Source organism: Balaenoptera physalus (assembly GCF_965194825.1).
Source record: "Balaenoptera physalus genome assembly, chromosome: 3".
NCBI lineage: Eukaryota > Metazoa > Chordata > Mammalia > Artiodactyla > Balaenopteridae > Balaenoptera > Balaenoptera physalus.
Window position 1 is genome coordinate 124,701,757 of NC_138890.1, and position 12,258 is coordinate 124,714,014.

Below are 12,258 nucleotides of genomic sequence, written 5' to 3' on the forward strand. Positions count from 1 at the left end.
TTGAACCCTAGCAATGATATTTGGATCTACTGAAGCCGAGGCAGGCTGGAGCGCAGAGGGTGGTCAGGAGGCTACTGCGGAGGTGTAGGCATGAAATGCCATGGGCCTGGAACAAGGTGGGTAGCAGTGGAATGACAAGGGTGCAAGGAGTGAGCAGCATGTTGAAGGAAAATCAACAGGGCTTTGATTTTTGCAGCTGAGAGAGAGAAAGAAGTCAAATATACTATTAACTTGGGCAAATTACTTAGCATCTATAAAATAGCGATAATGGCTATGTTTTACAGGTTTGCCACGTGAATTAATAAAAAGACCTTTGTAAAATGTAAGAAGTCTCCGGCATACAAATGCAATTGAGATCCACTGTTTGGAACTCAGATGGCCCAGAGCTGTCCTCCCCATTCCAGCAGTCAGGGCCCCAGGCAAGCTGATCCTGCTTCAAGGGCAAGACCAAGGTGCCCTCTTTTCTTATGGCCCTGGAGTCGTTGAGCCTGCCTGCAGACCCACATTCTGAACACCTCCTGCCCACACAGGGTTTACATCCTCTTAGTCCAACACTCAGTATTGGTCTCAGGCCAGAACTCACTGGAACATGATAGAAGTTGCCAGAATATACTGGGTCCCTCTGCTCTATTTCCAAGCACGTGCCAAGTTCCAGGTCTCTCTTAAAGATTTCTGAGGCCCCTCCCCTAACAAATAAAAGATGCAGCTCAAAACCTGATGTGCTTTTGCCTTTTATTGTCTCAGACATTTAGTCTCCTATAAACCACCTCACCACCTGCTTTCCCTTGGTTTCTAATCATTCCTAAGAAAATGGTGCTTATATTTCCACATAGTCCAGAAAACCTTGTTCAACACACAATATTGCTGCATATGCCTTAGAATTATGATGAAAACTAGAAAAGGGTGCTGTTATAATGTTAGCTATCATTTTTAAAAAGTAAAAAAAAAAAAAAGAAAATAAGAAAAAAATGGGTAGGAAATTATTTTCTTCTATTTATGTTGAATACTAGTACTTGAGGAAAACTGGTTAAATTACTGAACAATAAAGGGGCAGATAGATATTTTTGTAAGAAGTTTTTAACATCTTTATTGGAGTATAATTGCTTTACAGTGGTGTGTTAGTTTCTGCTGTATAACAAAGTGAATCAGCTATACGTATACATGTATCAGCATATCTCCTCCCTCTTGCATCTGCCTCCCACCCTCCCTATCCCACCCCTCTAGGTGGTTACAAAGCACCGAGCTGATCTCCCTGTGCTATGCAGCTGCTTCCCACTAGCTATCTATTTTACATTTGGTAGTGTATATATATCCATGCCACTCTCTCACTTCATCCCAGCTTACCCTTCCCCCTCCCCGTGTCTTCAAGTCCATTCTCTGTCTGCGTCTTTATTCCTGTCCGGTAAGAATTTTAAAGGAACTCTTCTGAGCACTTTCAAGTGGTCTAGAAATTGAAGGCCCTGAGTCTTTATTATGTTTAATGTAAAATCTCTGACCATCCTTTTTACTTCAAACAGGTATATATCAGCAATCTGTAAGGATATAGATATATGGGTGTGTGTGTGCGTGCATGCACACAGGCGTACACACACACACACATGTGTGTATATACCCATAAAAGGAACACGGGAAGGGAAAGAGAGGATAATATGTCAGAAGAAAGATTTTCCTGCGGTACCTCTAAATAAGGGCAAAGGGGGAAAGAAGTTAAAAAAAGAGCATGTGTGTCTAGAAAAAGGAATGAATTGATCTGTGAAAAAGCAAGAGCGGAAGGGAAAAAGAGAAGAAGATAAAGACATAAGTCCGGCACCAGGAGGTGTTTGGTGGTGGTCTAGTGAATGAGACCCAGATACAGAGGCAGTGCAGCTATACAGTGCCAAGAGGAAAATCAGTGTCTGACTAATCATATGAACGTTCAAGGTCTGAGGTGGTAACTTGGAGAGTGTCTCCTTTCTGGAAACTAAATAGAAGTAGCACAAATCAAAAGTTGGATTATGAATAATTGGTACTCTCTTCCAAAGGACACTGTGCCTCTTCCTGCTCTGGTTAGACAGGAAGTGCCACCTAGGCACTAACTAGAGCACCACTGCCAGATTTCCTTATTGCCCTGGCCCCCTCAAAATATTCCAATCTGCCGTCCTCTAATTTCAGAACACTGTTCTAAGTGATGGTTTGCTAAACTTATCCATACACATCTGAATGGGAATATTAATGAGTTAATCTGCAGTAGCACTTAATGATTTTCTAGATGATTCTAGATTTTCTAGATGATTCTAGATGGTTTTCTAGAAATATCTATTTAGGCTCCAAAGATGTTGGATTTGACAAGTTGACAGGTCTGTAGGAAAGACAAGTTTGGATAGGGGAGTTTCTACTGGCACAACTTGTTAGGTCACAACATGTAGAACTTTGTTTCAGCCCGAACAGGGGAGGCAGGGTTTCCTTCCATAGGTCATTGCCAAGGGGCAGGGCCAAAAAACAGAGAGAGGTCCCGTGAGCTGGGGCTATTTTGCCCTTTTTCAATTAATTCTCAGAGGATCCAATCAAGACTGCTGGCAGCTCTTGGACGAAGGGGGGCAACTATCCCAGTGAGTCTGGAACTGAGCGGCTCCAGGGACATGGAACTCTCAGTATTAAAGTCAGAATTCTAGGCAAACTCACTCTGTTGGTCACTCTAATATTCCTTCTCACCTAGGTCAGGCCTTGACTTGAGTGAGGAATACCAGAAAAGAATAGCACTTCATCTGCACCCCAGCTAGCTCTTTAGTAGAGACGTGGTAGAGCTCAATATATATCCTATCAAGTCTTTACTATTTCCCAATGTCTTCCCCACCTCCATCCCCACTCCCCAGACATTTGCTGTTCTGTAGTAACAGCAAAGGCCAGGTCTGTTGTTTGGCAGCGTCAGTGCAAGTTAAAAGGACAAGTCCGAAATTATAGAAGGTCACAAAGCATCCCATGCAATAGTCTGAGTTTATAAAGTCCAAGGCTGGCCCTGGAAAAAATTACAGTGTTCCTATTTTAGGTGTCTCAAGTCCATTACTATCTTCTCTCAAGCAGGACTGGAGTGCTTCATGCCCTTTCTTCCTCGTAGTAAAACCTGTGCCCAGGGAACTATCTAATACCAGCAATTTACTCATTAGTGTGAATGAAGTAGTATAGCCCCCAGGCTGAATTAAATTGTTAAGTCTTATCTTTAATTATATTCTTTCATTCCTTCTCCTAAGAAATGTTCACTGAGAGCCTTCCATGACTAAGTTGGAATACCGTAAGTGAAAGCAACGCAGAGTCTGCTCCCAGGGAACTTAGAAATTTAGGCTCCATTAATTGCAGGCACCAGCTTGCCAGCAAGAAAGGAGCAGTTCAGGGCAGGGATGGATTTCCTAACTGCCCCTGAAACGGGAGCTCTCAGGCTGGCACTGAGAGAGGTTGTTGTGTCAGGGTGAGAGGGTTACCAACTCACTGGAGGAATTAATACGGATATTAAAGCTTAAAATCTCAGAGTCTTGTCTTACTTCTCTCTGTATTATATTTGTTCTGGATTGAAAGATGATGTGAAGAGCAATATCTTGAAGAGGGAGATTGGAGAAGGGGTCCCACAAAAGTCTAGACAAGGAAGAAAATTTTAAAAAGGAGAAAATTTTAAACAGAGAAACATAAAATCTTGATTGTGGTCCAAAAAGTCATTTGATTTCAGGATTATCGTAAAATCCCCCCCAAAGAAACCATTTTACACGCAATGATAGAACCACCTCAATGTCTGAGACAGAGAGTGGGTGAGTAAATATGGTATATCTTACTGTGGAACTTAATGCAGCTATTTTAAAGTATAATTATAAAAATAATACAGTAGCTTGGGAAAATGTTAATATGTTAGCCTTCAAAGTCAGGATATGAGAAATTGTCTAGGCTATGCTGAAAACTATGTAAAATTTGTATAAGCCTATGAGCAAGGACTAGAGAGGAACTCGGACAATTAAAAATTGCTGATGTGGGCCTAGTAAGATTCTAGGTCACTTATTTCATTTTTAGCAGTCTTTCCATGATATTATCTGTACAACAAATATTATAATGAATCAATTGGGCAGGTAAGGATGGGGGAAAACAAAGGCTTGTTTGCAAAGCATCTGGTGATTTGACTGACTGCCAACTCAGAATAAGCCAAATGACAGTATTATGAGACTACTTTTTCAAAAAACGGATGAAATCAGACTTCATTAATGGAAATACAATGCAGATCCAACAGAAAATATAAGCTTTAGCATTCTGTGCACTAATATGACCACATCTGGAATATTCTGTTCAGCTCTGGCGACTCATTTTAGGGGAGACGCTGATAAATTACAGTACAGTAAAAGAAGACAACCAGAAGATCTGGAAAGACCCAAAAAGAATAGTAAGTGACAAATGGCTTTAGAAACTTTGGGATTCTAACTTGGAAAAGAAAAACTCAGAGCGGCTGCATCTGTTGGATTGTTATTGTGAAAATTGTATCAGGTTTTTGTAAGTTTAGAGGGCAGAATTAGAATCAAAAGATAGAACCTTTAGGGAAGCAGTTTCCTGGCTAAAAATAAAGAGGAACTTTCTAATAAGAACTAGCCAACATTGCAATGAGCTATTTCAAAAGTGACCTTCCCAGTGTGGAAAGTGTTTAAGTAAAGACAAGGTGCTGACATTTGTTGGCAGGTTGTTCTGGATGGTACCTAAAGACCCTCTGAATCCCTATATGGTATGTTTTTGTCAAATTTGAGAATGAGAGAAATTCGATTATGTTTCTACAATTCTTTAGGTATAGACATGAGACAGGTCAAGTTTTTCCTACCATATCCTCATTCAATTTAGAGACATAAAATGTAATTAGACTGAAGCCAGATGAGAAGAAACAGATTTTTGTCAGTTCCCACTGGATTGTGTGGGTATCTCCTCTGATTTTATTTTAAAATTCCATTGCTCAATATCCATTTGATTACATCTCAGCCTAATTACTTTTGGCCACATTGTAATTACATTCTTGACCTTTAGTCTAATCACTGAGGAAAGAGTTAAAAGAAATAACCTTTATGAAGCATCCTCTATGTGCCAGGCACCATATTATGTAAATTACATACATAATTTAACCTAGTCCTCCAACCATATGAGGGAAGAATTATCATCCCCATTTTACAGTTAAGCAAACGCACCTAAGTTCCCATAGCAAGTGCCAGAGCTGGACTTCAAACCCCGAGTCCAGTTTATTCCAAAACTCTGTTGCCTATGCTACTGCTTCAGCTTTCCCCAAGTCAAACCACCGTGAGGCTGAAATTCGTCCAGAAGCAACTACAGCCCTATCTCTGGGTAAGTCTCTGCCTATGTGTTTTTTTAAAATTTGTTTATTTATATATATTTTTGGCCACTCCATGCGGCATGCGGGATCTTAGTTCCCCTACCAGAGGTTGAACCCATGCCCACTGCAGTGGAAGCTTGGAGTCCTAGCCACTGGACAGCCAGGGAATTCCCTGCCTATGTGTTTTATTTGTTTTGTTTTTGGAAACTGAGCTCATTCCCACAAAAGGACCTAAAGCTGCTTGTTCTTTGAATGAGAATGTTCAAGCCAGTAACTTGCTTCTGGGGTTACTGGCTTCAGAGCTGTAGTAAAATAATAATAATAATAATAATAATAATATCCCCAAAGAAGTCCATGTGGCATGTAAAAGGGACTTTTCAGATGTGATTAAAAGGTTTGAGATGGATTATCCTGGATTGCCCTAGTAGACCCAATATAATCACAAAGGTCCTTATAAGAAGAAGGAAAGAGGGTCAGAGAAGGACAAGTGATGATGGAAGCAGAGGAGGGAGGGAGGGAGGGAGAGAGGGGGAGGTGAAGAGAGGGAGAGAGAGAGAGATTTGAAGATGCTATACTACTGGCCTTGAAGGGACCATGAGCCAAGGAATGCTGGTGGCCTCTAGAAGCTGGAAAAGGCAAAGTTACAGATTCCCCAGAAGAACTCAGCCCTGCTGATACCTTGATTTTTAGGACTGCTTTACTTCCAGAAATAAGATAATAAATTTGCGTTGTTTTAAGACACTGGATTTGTGGTAATTTGTTACAGCAGCACAGGAAACCTCGGCCTTAAATATTCTATTTGAATAAAGAGAAATTACCATATTGAAGAACATCTTGACAACTGTGGAGGGGCTGGGAACCTCTGTCTCTTTTCAGTTCTGTCTGCTGATGAGAGAACTAGGTTGGCTGTGAATGTCCCTGGCAGGCCTAAGACCCAGGTGGGAGGAAAGGGAAAGGGGGTGAGGAACGGAGAGAGAGAGAAGGACAGGAGGAAGGTGGGATCAAGAGAAAAGGATGGATAAAAGAGTGAGGGTAGAGGAGAAAGAAAGAACAACGTACAGGTGGTAACGAGCAGTACCTCATCACTAACTTCTGTCCCACTAAGAATGATGTATTTCTAAGTAGTCTATTCCTGAGTGAACTTACAAAGTCAAAGTTAATATTTCTGAAATACAGGTACTGTATTAATACAAAGATCATCAACTTGCTTCAAATTGTTGGAAGGGTTTTAATTTGTTTCTAAACTGCTTGGATTCACTCCAGCATTACTCTGTCCACACACACACAACCAAGGAGGAGAGGCCATCAGAAAGCCATGTTACAGGCAGGGATCACCGCGAGCTCTGAGTAGAGAAGGCATGCATTACCCCTAGTTTCGAGCCCACGCGGACGAACTGCACTGCAGTCCAGCCCTGCTCCGTATCAAGAAGCAGCACTCTTACACCAATGGACAGATCATCCAAAATGAAAATAAATAAGGAAACAGAAGCTTTAAATGACACAATAGACCAGATAGATTTAATTGATATATATAGGACATTCCATCCAAAAACAGCAGATTACACGTTCTTCTCAAGTGCGCATGGAACATTCTCCAGGATAGATCACATCTTGGGTCACAAATCAAGCCTCAGTAAATTTAAGAAAAATGAAATCATACCAAGCATCTTTTCTGACCACAACGCTATGAGATTAGAAATGAATTACAGGGAAAAAAACGTAAAAAAGACAAACACATGGAGGCTAAACAATACGTTGCTAAATAACCACGAGATCACTGAAGAAATCAAAGAGGAAATTAAAAAATACCTAGAGACAAATGACAATGAAAACACGACGACCCAAAACCTATGGGATGCAGCAAAAGCGGTTCTAAGAGGGAAGTTTATAGCTATACAAGCCTACCTAAAGAAACAAGAAAAATCTCAAGTAAACAATCTAACCTTACACCTAAAGAAACTAGAGAAAGAAGAACAAACAAAACCCAAAGTTAGCAGAAGGAAAGAAATCATAAAGATCAGAGCAGAAATAAATGAAATAGAAACAAAGAAAACAATAGCAAAGACCAATAAAACTAAAAGTTGGTTCTTTGAGAAGATAAACAAAATTGATAAGCCATTAGCCAGACTCATCAAGAAAAAGAGGGAGAGGACTCAAATCAATAAAATCAGAAATGAAAAAGGAGAAGTTACAACAGACACCGCAGAAATACAAAACATCCTAAGAGACTACTACAAGCAACTTTATGCCAATAAAATGGACAACCTGGAAGAAATGGACAAATTCTTAGAAAGGTATAACCTTCCAAGACTGAATCTGGAAGAAACAGAAAATATGAACAGACCAATCACAAGTAATGAAATTGAAACTGTGATTAAAAATCTTCCAACAAACAAAAGTCCAGGACCAGATGGCTTCACAGGTGAATTCTATCAAACATTTAGAGAAGAGCTAACACCCATCCTTCTCAAACTCTTCCAAAAAATTGCAGAGGAAGGAACACTCCCAAACTCATTCTATGAGGCCACCATCACCCTGATACCAAAACCAGACAAAGATACTACAAAAAAAGAAAATTATAGACCAATATCACTGATGAATATAGATGCAAAAATCCTCAACAAAATACTAGCAAACAGAATCCAACAACACATTAAAAGGATCATACACCACGATCAAGTGGGATTTATCCCAGGGATGCAAGGATTCTTCAATATATGCAAATCAATCAATGTGATACACCATATTAACAAATTGAAGAATAAAAACCATATGATCATCTCAATAGATGCAGAAAAAGCTTTTGACAAAATTCAACACCCATTTCTGATAAAAACTCTCCAGAAAGTGGGCATAGAGGGAACCTACCTCAACATAATAAAGGCCATATATGACAAACCCACAGCAAACATCATTCTCAATGGTGAAAAACTGAAAGCATTTCCTCTAAGATCAGGAACGAGACAAGGATGTCCACTCTCACCACTATTATTCAACATAGTTCTGGAAGTCCTAGCCACGGCAATCAGAGAAGAAAAAGAAATAAAAGGAATACAAATTGGAAAAGAGGAAGTAAAACTGTCACTATTTGCGGATGACATGATACTATACATAGAGAATCCTAAAACTGCCACCAGAAAACTGCTAGAGCTAATTAATGAATATGGTAAAGTTGTAGGATACAAAATTAATGCACAGAAATCTCTTGCATTCCTATACACTAATGATGAAAAATCTGAAAGAGAAATTATGGAAACACTCCCATTTACCATTGCAACAAAAAGAATAAAATACCTAGGAATAAACCTACCTAGGGAGACAAAAGACCTGTATGCAGAAAATTATAAGACACTGATGAAAGAAATTAAAGATGATACCAACAGATGGAGAGATATACCATGTTCTTGGATTGGAAGAATCAACATTGTGAAAATGAGTATACTACCCAAAGCAATCTACAGATTCAATGCAATCCCTATCAAATTACCAATGGCATTGTTTACGGAGCTAGAACAAATCATCTTAAAATTTGTATGGAGACACAAAAGACCCCGAATAGCCAAAGCAGTCTTGAGGCAAAAAAATGGAGCTGGAGGAATCAGACTCCCTGACTTCAGACTATACTACAAAGCTACAATAATCAAGACAATATGGTACTGGCACAAAAACAGAAACATAGATCAATGGAACAAGATAGAAAGCCCAGAGATTAACCCACGCACCTATGGTCAACTAATCTATGACAAAGGAGGCAAAGATATACAATGGAGAAAAGACAGTCTCTTCAATAAGTGGTGCTGGGAAAACTGGACAGCTACATGTAAAAGAAAGAAATTAGAATACTCCCTAACACCATACACAAAAATAAACTCAAAATGGATTAGAGAAAAAAAAAAAAAAAAAGAAGCAGACTCAAGCTGTCAGCCCGGTAGCAAGTCCCTGATTCTAACCCTTCTCAGCTTTTCAAAAGACAGCCACAAAGTGCAGCCCCTGAAGCACCCCCTCCACTCCCTCCTCTGCCAGGGTGATGATTTGCATACTCACAGGGCTGTAGGCAATCCTAATTCTACTGAAGCAGATGGATTTGTCCTTAGGTGCTCTGTAATATTAGGAACTTTTGTCTTCCTATAAGGTTTGCCTCACTTATCTCAACCAAGCCATAACCCGATTTGAGCTGATATAACCAGAATCTGTACAAAATGCTGCACTTGATTCTACATGATCGCTGACTGTAAAACTAGCTAAGGAACTTCTGGGATTCCAAGGAACTTTGGAAGCTTACTAGCTGTGGGGTCCCAGTAGATTTATGTTTAAGTAAATACTGCTTCAAGAGTATTTAGTATACTGCATTGACAAAAGTCAGCTCAGACATTATTTCGCTGTGTGACTTTGAGTAAATTACTTCATCTCTTTGTACCCTTGTTTCCTCATCTAGGGTTCAGCTTGTGCTGGGATTCTTTGAGTCTAAGGAAATGCAAAGTGCTTTATTCCTATTTGCATTTCAGTGACACTCTCCCTGGACCCTGTATTAGATGGTACATTTTTCTAAGTTGTTTGGTATGAAACGCTCTCTTCAATGCCAGGAAATATATCTTCTCTCAATATGAAATTCAGCTGTTTCTCTGCTCTCCTTCATCTATTCTCCATTTAAAATGCTCTCATCATCTCTGTAAATCCAAAAGTCATCAATTGTGATCTTTTGCTTGGTCACTTTGAATGCAGGAAAAAAAAGATTCAGAGCAGAGTAACTGGAGAGCCAGCCCCCAACAATCAATAATAATAAAAATATATAACCACGCCTTTACTGAGCTCCTCCCATAAATATTAGTTCTTTCTTTCAATGAATACTTATCGAGGGCCTCCTATGTGACAGGCACTTGGGATGCAGTAATGAACAACACAGAAAAAGTTCCTGCCTTTCAGGAAGTTACATTCTAGTGGGGGAAAACACACACTAAGCAATAAGCACAAATCAGAAAAATAATGCTGGGTGAAGGGCTAGAGAGGGATGAGGTAGGCGGAGGTGGGCGGGCATTGCACTGTGCTGGGCCGGTGCTGTGAGTAATGGCAGGAATCATAAAATATCATCCACGTGATGAAAGCCTTACAATTGGGATAAAGAGATCGAACACCACAGGTTGACATTTAGGGGACCAAACAAGATAGTTTACGTGTTTTGAGGTAAATTCAAAAAGCCTTTGGGATACGCTGAGGAATTAAAGAAATTGGGAGGGAAAAGAAAGACAGAGACTAGAACTTCCCCCAAAAGGTCCCTTGGATCCACTGATGGATCAGAAACAGGGGGTGTGCTGAATTAGTGGAGCTACTCCCCTGCTGGTTCCCAGGTGCAGGAGCCCTGCCATGGACTCAGGAGCCCACGTCCCTTTCTCAACTGGACCCACACCTCAGAGTCGCATTCCTAAAAGAAAAGCCTGATTTCTGCTTTCTCTTCCCTGGCACACCTGACCTCATCTCTCCCAAACGACCACAAGGGAGGATTGATGAGGTAACGTCTCCAAATGGGTGAGTTAGTGCTCTGCTGACTCTCTCAGTAAAATGCAAATTATAACCAGGTGAAGTCACACAGTCTAAAATGGAAATCCTGAAGTTCAGATATTCTAAACATGACACCGAATAATCTCTCCCTAATCAGACAGTTGAGAGTACATATGATGTGGCAGGTTTTCCTGTCTTTCCTTACCATTTAGAACCCTCTAACCTTTGGCAGTAGTATGTGGGTTTTGGGATGCAATGTGGAAAAAGTACAACTGACTTTTTGTGAGCCGTGGAACGGCGTTCCAAAGTAAATCAGGACACACATATATCAGGCATGTTCATTTCCTTGGCTCTGTGTTTGGCCAGATGATGTCAATACTTAGTTTGCCGTAACTCTAGTTCCAGCTGGCAAGCTGTGTCTGCACAAGTTATAGGACTGAAAGATGCAGCGTGACCCAGAAGATGAAGTACAGGACGGTGAGATAGAGAAGCTTTCACTTTCAACAGAAACTCCACAAATCAGCTTATCCTAAAACTTCAATTCATCATCTAAGTGAAAGCCTCTTGTAGAGCTGTGAAGCATCTGATTAGTAGATGCTTTCAAAATACATCTCAGATATGAAATTCTATGGCAATACTGGACAGTCAAATTACATCCTTTAACTCTCCCTTCTGAAGGTGTTGCCTTATGAATTGAAGGTCTTAACGGGGTTGTTGAAAGTGGTAGGCTTAAACATGAAAAACTGACCAAAAATACGTGTGTTATTCTTTTCTGATAATATATCTTTATTTTTTAAAACTTAGGATATGTAAAAATACATATAAAAGTAAATTTGTACCATCCATAATCCCACTGTTCTGAGATAATCATAGAAATAATTTGGAAAATAACTTCCTGTATTTTTGAAGGCACATATGTTTTTAGTAAACTTAGGATCATATTTTCTATGTTTTGTAACTGGCTTTTTAAAATAATTTTGAATCAGAATAGAAATTATATGTGATGTGACTGGTTCTTTGAAAGGCAGCTCAAAGTTCGACCTTCTCAAATACGTTTTCCAGTGTTCACTTAACGAATGCCTAGGAGGAACAATAAAAGCCCCAGGCTAACCGTAGAACAGACATCACACAGGGAGTGGCTATAATATAGGACTTTCTTGTGTATAACATAGGACTGTACCATGAAGAGAACATATTGTTGGAGTGACGGACATCAGTCACTGTGATGGTTCAGTGAGGTTTTCCCATAGCATCTGCTTCTTTCATATACTTACTAGACTTTCTAACTGGGTTGTGTAGGAATTCAATTGACCCTAAAAAAACATAGGTTTCCCACTGCAGCTAACAATAACCTACACACAGGCATTTCTTTCTTAATCAAAGTAGTTCACAGATATTTACTAACCTCTATTTCAACCTAATTTATGATCTCAACATGC